Here is a 9,739-nt window from a genome sequence, read left to right as displayed (position 1 = left end):
TGTCCAGAAAAAAATGGTTTGTGATGAATTCTTGCAAAGTGTTTGAATAGCTGCAAATCCTACAGAAATCATCAAGCAGAAAGATGCTAAAGATGATGCAGAATAAGGAACTGTGCTAAATATGTTAGTCTTGTAATAAAAATTTTTATTGTGCTTTCAGCACTTCATACTTTCTACGTGATATTCGGAATAGTAAAACAGTATTCTAGCTGATTGTTCTCTGCATTTTAATTTGTGCCTCCCAGTAAAGCTTTTGGACAAGCTTGAGGGTTATAATTATTTGACAGAGTCCAAAATATCTTGTTCTGAAGTGAAGAAAGCAACCATTGCCTCCAACTGTAAACGCTCTATTACTTCTATGGTATTTAGGACACTAAAAGAAAAGAGCCCATAGAAAAGGGCCAGGGATTTTTAATGTCAGCACAAGGGAATGTCATCATTTGTTTCCTTTCAGTTAAAATCCTCAAAAAATAAATAGCAAGTATTCATCATTCTAATAACACCTCTTTTTTTTTAAAAAAAGGCAAACTCATTCTACAGCTTAAGTTATGTGAATATTATACAAGAATCAAAAGTAAACCAACATAAACATCAGAGTTAATGTTAAATAGAAACTGATATGTTCTTAAACCCTATTTATTCCGACAAGGGTCAGTGAGGACTTGTTCTATGCTTTAAGTCTGCAGATAACAAAATCTGAGCATGCAGGTAAGACTGGGAATGAAAAGTTTTCAGGCCAGAAAATGTAAAATCCTACATGTAACTTCAAACGTGTTGATAAACACAAAAAACTTTCAACAAAATTCTGATCATTCTGTAGCAGAAAACTGTAACTTTCTAAACAAAGATTAATTCTGTCCTTTTCTAACTAGATTAGAATCTCAAAATTTCACTTTAATTCTTGCTGCAATTGCCTTTCACATAAGTTGAATAAGTTACTAAAATCTCCCAGGCAACAGTTTAGAATTGTTTATGACATTTGATATTTTCTTCTCTTTTGCCTCCTCTTCTACTACCACTTAGTGACAAATAGTGTTTTTTCCTTCTGACCCCATACATGCCCTTTGTAGTATTTTTACAAACTCAATATCAAAGTCTTCAGGAAAAAAGGAAAATTGAATTTGGACCTTCAGATTGCCAAAGCAGGAACAGAGTAACAAGGCAGCAGGCATTGCCAAAACATATTTAATGACAGAAATCTTCAGAGAGCTTTGCAAGATCAAAAAAGAAAGATATTACTTGATGTTATAGTACCCTGTGGGACTTGATTTTTGTTTTAAATTGGGAAATATTGTTCCTGAAGAAGCAGCATATTGATTTGTTAAATCTCTGATTTAAGAGTAGCTTTTAAAAATTGAAATGTAGATGGCATATTTTCTTTGTGAGTTGGGGAAGCCTTCAGAGAAAATTATCTTCTCTGAGACTCCGCAAGCATCAAAACATGACTTATTTGTAAAACGTTTAGTTAAGAGGCGCTGAACATGTTAGTAGGAACTAGGGCTTTCTGCCAGGACTAGGTGCAGAAACATTCTAAACTACACAAAACAATTAATTTGCAGTTTTGAAAGATACACCAGGGCAGCTGCATCAGGCTGTCTGGTAGTAAAAAGAAAGAAATACTGGAAAAGTCAAAAAACTACAGGAAAGCAAATAAAATCTTCAGTACAGACATTACAGATCAAAAGCAAGCAGGAAGCTAGACCACTTTTCAGATTTTTGACTAAGAAGAAGGCATTTTAAGCCAGAAGTAGTTCTTTCTTGAAGAAGAACAGTTTGATTCAGTACTTGTATAAAGACTGGAACTTATTTTTGGAACTATGTCTCCCCAAGGCCCAGAAATCTATCATCTAGATAGTGAGTTTTCTTCCACTGTTGTTAATTATCACAGACTTTTCCAGTATTTCTTTGGAGCTCTGGCTTTAAGCGTGTGAGTATGTGCTATGCCCACGATAGGCATCTTTCTCTCCTAAATATGAATAACCGAGGTCCTGTCTGCACGTTAACTTGCATTTGCACCTTTATAGGAAAGACTTAAATGTTTGGTTTGTAGTTGTCTCACCCTCTAGTGGCAGAGAGGCCTTAGTTCTCAGGGATGAAGAAATGGGAGATAGAGTTTTTTCTTCTACTCAACTGTGCTGTGTTGCCTATTTACAGCAAGTTGATAAAGGACTGAAATTGTTTTATTTGTTTATGAAGCCACAGATCGTTGTCTACAATATGTGTCCATCACTTCTAATGGAGCAACGCAAAATATGCTGACCTACAGGTACTGAAATAATTAAAAAGGTGCTAATGAAGGGTAGTAGTATGCTCAGATGGACCCCTTCAGTTATGTGAAATGATTGCTATTAAAGCCTTCCTGAGCCACCAAGGCTAGTAGTAGTATGCTACTGCCTGAAGACTGAGATAGAAGCTGTATTTTCCTCAAAATTCAAGTTCCCTATTAAATTGTCATATAAAAGCAGAAGATAGACACCAGATTATTTTTGTCCCCAAGAAAGACTTAAAATCATTGTGCAAAGTTTTCATAAAATAGAGTAGTGACCAGATATTGGACAACAATTAAAACATTTCCTCTCCTGCTTTTGGGGCAGGGGAGGAGGAAAACAATATTGAGTAGCTTTGGCTATCTGGTATTTTACGGGCAACAGAACTTGGATCATTTAAGTTTTGTTATTGTTATTTGGTATGTACAGTTGAACCAAAAAAGAACAGAGAAGTCTTTGCTTTTGCAAAGAAAATATGTGGCATTGCCATTACTTACTCATAGGTAGCAATTAAGTGAATGGAGAACTCTGGAGATATTAATCAAGTATTAAGAAAGGCCTTTGGCCATATTTCAGAGGCGGATGTATAAAGTACAAAACCACAGGGAGCAGTAGCTTATTTGCCAGTGCACCATCACACGTGTTAAAACAATTTTACCATTCTTAAAAAGTTTTTAAAAGCGTAATTCTTACTTGTAAATATGTTGTTGCCGATAATCAGGTACAGTTCTAACATGTCACATGGAGTTGTGATTTTTCAATTAAGAATAGAGTATGGTGCATCATTCTAATTGCCTACATTCTCCACTTGTGCGTTGTGAAATATTTTTTACCTTCTGGCCAGACTTTGGGCAGTGGGACTTTTTTTTCACACGCCAGTACAAGATAAATATTTCTCAAAATTAGGGTACAGAAAGCTGCAGTATTTTTGCTACATCCAAAAATCCTACGGGCATTGTAAATGAGAACTCCTCCTAATACAGCACAGAAAATATGCATTTTACCATATTTGTAAGACTGTGAAGGATACATAAGAAGCACAAAGTGCTTTTAGCATTGCTCTAAACATGAATGTCACCAAACAGCTACGTAGGAACACGAGCAACACTAAGATTCACTATATCCAGAATGCCCAAATTGTTGAATTAGCATAAAAAATGGGTTTAACAGTCCAAGCAGCATACCATGCCATCACTACTATTTTAGTACCAAGCATGCAGTTGCATTTTTGCAAAGATACGGCACACATTTGCAGTCATTTTGTAGATTTAGTGATCAACAGTGCCCTCAGAAAGACTTCTGGAGAAAGCAAATATTCAGAGAGAATAGCTGACAGTAACTGGGTGCAAGGTTTAGGCTCCAGAGTGAATCTGTCTTTTTTGGTTTAAAAGTCAAAGTTCAAGCTATTACCACACAGCTGGTTGCAGTCATTGCCAGATAAATCTGAAATTGTGCATCCTCACTGTCACACCATAGGACATAGGGTGAAAATGCTTCCTTGGGTACAGCCAGCTCACTTAACCTACTGTCCTACATGTTTGATACTTTCTTCATTTTCTTATGTACTTTAAAAGTCTCTAATAAAGATGTTTTACTTAACGATTCCTTATATATAGATCTTAAAGCATAGATAATGGGAAACAGATGACATGAGCACACACAAGCAAGCTCATTTTATATATATATATTTATAAGAAGTAGCTTTCAGAAAAGAGATTGAATTCTTTTGAGTGGGATTGGTTTAATTACACCACAGACTTTGATCCTGTTCACAATTCCAGTGTGAATTCAGGCAAAACTTCACTGAAATGATACAATTAGAGACAAAAAGTGTTTCAAGACCCAGAGCTGCAGCAGAATATCTCTGAGTAAAGAAGATGCTATTAGACAGGTGGTCAGAGTACATAGGTCACACCTGTGTACCAGCCTACCACCCTTATTTAATGCAAAGTCCACACAGTGAGTATTCTGGTCATGCAAATAAATCCCTTAGAAAACAATAGTGCAATATCAGTACACATGGAACAAACCATATAATAGTATAATTATAATTTTATGCGTGCGTCAGATTTTTCATCATACTAAGCATTTTTAAGAAAGTTTGGATTCCTATTTCCTGGTACAGTACACTGGATTTCACTAATACTACATTAATGGTAATACATGTGCTGCAGCAGTGGCACAGAAATACTCACATCCCCCAGCCACCACTCCTTGCTCTTAAGACAATACAAAAACACCTGGTTAATGCCTCCTGCACTCCCTTGGACAGGCTGCTGCAAATGATGTTGATTAATTCTAATCACGTGCTCGATGTCTGTAACGGCAAATATTCACCTATGATCCTATTTCCCTTTCAAACAAGGTGCAGTGCAAAATCAGGATACAAGAGTGAGGATCACAGGGACTGCAGTTTAGAGTAGCACTTCCTCCTGGAGAAGGCATAGATATACTTACCTATTCAGACTACTACTGCTGTTCTCCATGATGACCTTAAATAATAGGGGATCAAAGTTCAGCTTGGATTAGGGACAGAGTAAGTCTGCAGAGGATTCAAACCAGGCATTCTGAATTTCATCTGTACACACCACAGTGCAATCAGAACGTTACAAAAGGATACTGTATACACCCGTGCCCATATTCTTTCTGACATTAGTAACTAGTCAGTTCTCCAAACCGTGTTGCTCAGGAGGCAGAATAACAGCTTTCCGGAGGATGTGAAGAGACACCTCTCTGAACAGGACTGCCATTAGCACTACAGGTGAAGAACCACCCTAGGACACACTCCCCTATTAGCTGGAGAGGCACTGGCAGGCTCCGTTCTGACACATGTCAGCATCAGCACGGAGCAGGGGAGCAGCGATGCGGATACTGGCGTGTGTTCCCACCGCCGCGGTCGCTCGCACCGCGTTTTACAGCCCGAGTCAATTGACAGTCACCACACAATAGCATTTATGCTCTGAGCAAACTATTATCCTACTGAGGTGACCATGTGGAACTGCGTGCAGACGATGGCACTGGGTTTTAAACAGTTAACATGGTTGTGAAGGCATTGTTAGACTCTGCCCCCCTTTCCTCTTCAGGCTTTGGGTTGCCTGAACGTTTTTACCTAAAATGAGGGAGCAAGAAACCACTTTCACCTGTGAGCAAGGAAATCAGGATCAAAAAATCCCTAGAAATACTGGCTTGAGTTTGAAACAGCTTTTTTTCTACAGCTTTCTAAAAGCTGCCCAGGCTGGTCCTTGCTTATCCTCTTTATGGTTCAGACACGAACTGAAAATCCCAGTTGCTTCATATTTGTACATTGGCAGTAAAAACCAAAATCTGGGCATGCTTTATTGCTATCTCTGTCTCTCATATAGCTACTTTAAAGTTGTGCTGAATATTAAGTATTATAATTTGGAAGCATAGAAGAAACAACATCTGTTGTAACCTGAAATACCAAAAGTAGGCCTTTTCATTCCATGCCAGTGAGGAAACTAATAACATATGTGCAGAATGCATTTATATATGGCAGTGACATATTTGCAAAATATTCAAGTTATAGTTTCATCCTTTGTCCATTTGTACTCTTGACCATTTTTCCAATTGCTTCCATCCATAGTAATGCTAATTCATAAGTAAATGTAAGCAACTGACAGCAAACAAGGTAAAATTCAGAAGCTATAGGGATGTTTCACTAATTTTCTACTAACATATCTGAAAATCTTTAAAATCTGTTAGAAGGAAACAGAGATGGTATAAATTATACACTAAACTCTGATTTTATTAGTTTATGCCTCCAGTTAAGTCCAGCACTGCAAGTAACCTCATTTAAATATACCTCAGTGGTATCACACAGGATAAGGAAGTTAAAAACATTCATACATGTTTTCACTACCAGGATCATAGCACATGGATGCAAGTTGGAAGTAGAAAGAGGAGCTTAAATTAGTTTTTCCTGTCGGGGTTCTGCTGCCCATTACCCTTATAGTGAATTACACAGGATGATTTCATGAAGGCCAGGTTGGAAAGGGCTTTGAGCAACCTCAAAGCGGAAGGTGTCCCTGCCCACAGCAGGGCTGTTGGAAGGAACATTAAAATTCGTCCCCTTCCAACCCAAACCATTCCATGATGCAAAAACCAGTCTCCGGTGTGGGAGAGCTGGGTGCATCCATGAAGGAATGAACCTGCAGACTGGGGGGAGCCACCACCCCTTGCACAGGGGGCCAGGAGCTGGTGCCAGCTTTTATTTTCTAAGTAGCTTTAACAGGTGCCCTTATCTCTGTCCTGGGAGTGGAGGAGCCCCAGCTGCAAAATGGAGCCCTGAAGAAAAACAAAAATTACCAAATCATAAAGTATTCCTTTCTTACAAAAAGCCAGCCATTCCTGAAGATCCATGGGTAGTCTGGGATAGAGTCAGGCCATGTAGCATTCCCACTCGAAGCAGAACCAGAGGCACATGAGGCACGAGGCACAGCACAGCTGAAATGCGTGGGAGGGCTCAGGTGGAGCTGGTCAGGTGATGAGAGTGCCCTCAGCTCAGCAGGGCTCCTACCACGAAGACCATGTAGGCCCAGGATTAATAAAAGGAATAAAAGTTGCTTGAAAAGAGCAGTCAGGAGTGCTCAGCCCTAGGATTGCTATCCACTGCAGAATCTCATATACAGTTCAGGCAGTGCTGATAAGGCTGCTGGAGTGATGCTGCTTGGACTGGCTTCACATGGGCAAAAATGGGACAGAGGAAACACAGGTGTTCAAAAGCAGAGGGGTGGGGGGCAGGGGGGAAGTAAAAGAATTTGGAGGATTCAGCTCGCTCGAAGTAAGAAGTTTTCATAATGAAGTGTTACTTAATTTAATGGCAAAATTCTTCAGAGCTCAAGAGAGAGGCCTTTGAAAACGAGTTATTGGATAGCCTGATTCCAAAAAATAGGTTTCCCTGTTACTTTTTTAAAGAAAAAAGAAAAAAAGCCCACACATATTAAAACACTTCTGAACTGAGTCTTAGTTCTGTAAAATTGTTTTTTTCACTGGTGTTATACATTACTTCATTTTTTAGTTTTTCTTAAGACCAGGAAGTCTAGTAGGCCATTATAAGATTAAGTTTCTGTTTCAGTAGATCCAAGTAAGGAATCAAGGATATTTAATCAAAAAGCTCCAGATTTCACCAGAACTCAGCAGTCCATTCTAGAAATGCAATGAATTTAGACAGTTTGAATAGATGCAGAACACAAACATCCTTTTGAGCTCTCCAGTTTTGTGTTATAATACAAGGGGTTAAAAAAAATCTCAAAATCTGAATGTTATTTATAAAAGGTCTGAGCACTACAAGTCATATAGTCTTTCACGATACTATTTTAGTGATAAATTGTGATTTAGAGAGCTTCTCGATTTTGATTCTTCCACAACACCAAAAGTGGTTAAAATTAGTGGTTTGAACCACAGATTACTATGTAGTTGCTGTCATGTTAGTGCTCTGTTACAGGTTAAATAGAGAAGAAATTGATTCATTCCAGTCAATTCTAACACTACTGTATGTGTAGAAAAGTTCTGGACAAATGAACTATTTCTAATATGTCACAATGAACAGCAAAAGCTCTAACTTCTTAATTTACCCCAGCCAGATTCACAAAAAACATATCTGTCCAAGGGTTAGATTTTTAAGAAACGTTTTGACAAAATGGGTTAGGAAATTACTTCAGCTGATGTAGTTACAGCTTGTCTATATAACCTCATCTATAAGAAGCAAGGCATCTTCAAATAATAAAGCAGAAAGAAAGCTGTAATATCAGTCTGCAAGACTGATAAAACCTACTTTGCAAGACTGATATTCCGAGCCTCAACGCAGCAGCATTTTATATCAAATGTGCTAGCAGGTACATAAAAGGCACATAATCTTAATGTACTTTTCAATGCCCATTTAATTTTCTTTTCCATAGCACACTCTTTCTTAAAAAGTAAAAAATATTCTTCTGGACAGCAAGAAAAGAAAATGAGAGGTGTTGTCTGACACTTGTGGCTGCAGCCTGAGCAGTAATAATGCAATTATATTTGCAGGTAAAAATACTCACCTCCAAGCTGCCAAGTTTGTTACTTTCTAAACTGATCTTAACTGTCCCTACTGGCACTACATGCATGGCTCCCTGTTGTGATGGGATATGTATTTGGGAAAGTTAATTATCCTCTATGAATTAAACAGAAATCATGAGCCTGCATATCTTTATGTCTAAGATATAATAGCAATTGGTGCTTTTAGCTTTCCTGATGTTACATTTTATTTTACTGATTTTAGGATATTGGGCAACAATATTTTATTTTGCTAGATAATTATTCCTGAAAAATTAATGTTACAAATTAGACTCTATTACACCTCAGTTCTGGGATCAAAGTGTGTGTAGCAAAGCAGTCTACTTGATCATTTACTCTCCGGTAAGTCCAAATTCCTCAAAGGAAATGGTGAAATAGGAATTCATAGGATGTTAAATAAAAAACTACCACATCTCTTCCAGTGACTGCTTATATTTGCAATCTGATAACCATTTCTTAGCTTGTTCTTTCCATTATTAATTATTTGCTATAAGCAGCAGTCTCAGAGATTCAAAATACTGCGTATCTGTTCAGTCTCAAAAAGAGAAGTGTGAAACTGAAGTGCAAAAGGGAAGCATATATAACTTTTATTATCTTGCAGAAAAATAATTATTGACAGTATTTTTATCCTCTGTTAAAGCCCAGTTTGAAAAGAGAGCAAACTGGGAAATAACACTAATATTTGTGAAGCTAGATCTGGCCTTAAGTCTAGCGCTCTGCTCCTAGCAGTAGCAACTACCAGAAATTTCAAAGGATAGTTGTTTGCAACCCCTTTTCCAAAAACAGAAGCATGCTTGAGCCAGAAATCAGTGCAGCTAAAAAAACCCTATAATTTCTAATATCAATCATATTAGATAAAAATAGAATTTTCTGTATTTGATATCATTTGTTATGGCAAAATCAGGCACAGAGGGGAACACCTTATAGTAACATGCAAGCCAGAAATTAAATGATTTCAGTAAACTTGTTTTTCTAGATATTACAGGAAAAACTGGCAAAATAATCTGTACACTTAAGTATATTAAGCACTACATTTTTTTTGGTCCAGAACTATGGAAAAAAAAAACAACAGAAAACCAACATACAAAAGTACAAACTTATAAAACCTACTCCAGAAAAATGTAAAGGAGTATCAGAACAAAAATTATGACAACTGCCTTTGCTAGAACGTGCAAGCACGGAGAGTTGCTTCCTGTAGGTTTGAATGACTTAAATAAATATGAAAGTACTGGTTATCTGAAGGCAAGACAAGGATATGTATATAGGTATGTGTCGAGATAAGTCTGTGTCAAGTGAGAAGCGCAAAAGAATTGTTCAACATTGCAGAATAACTGAATAAAGTCTCTGACACGGCAGTAGCTTCTGGAAATTCCAGTAGTATAATTTGTGTCCTGTATTTGGTTGAA

This window comes from Pipra filicauda, unplaced genomic scaffold (genome assembly GCF_003945595.2).
Source record: "Pipra filicauda isolate LSUMZ 115617 unplaced genomic scaffold, ASM394559v2 scaffold76_size2844353_pilon, whole genome shotgun sequence".
Taxonomy (NCBI): Eukaryota; Metazoa; Chordata; class Aves; order Passeriformes; family Pipridae; genus Pipra; species Pipra filicauda.
The sequence above is the reverse complement of the archived record's forward strand: the minus strand, read 5'-3'. Positions refer to the sequence as shown.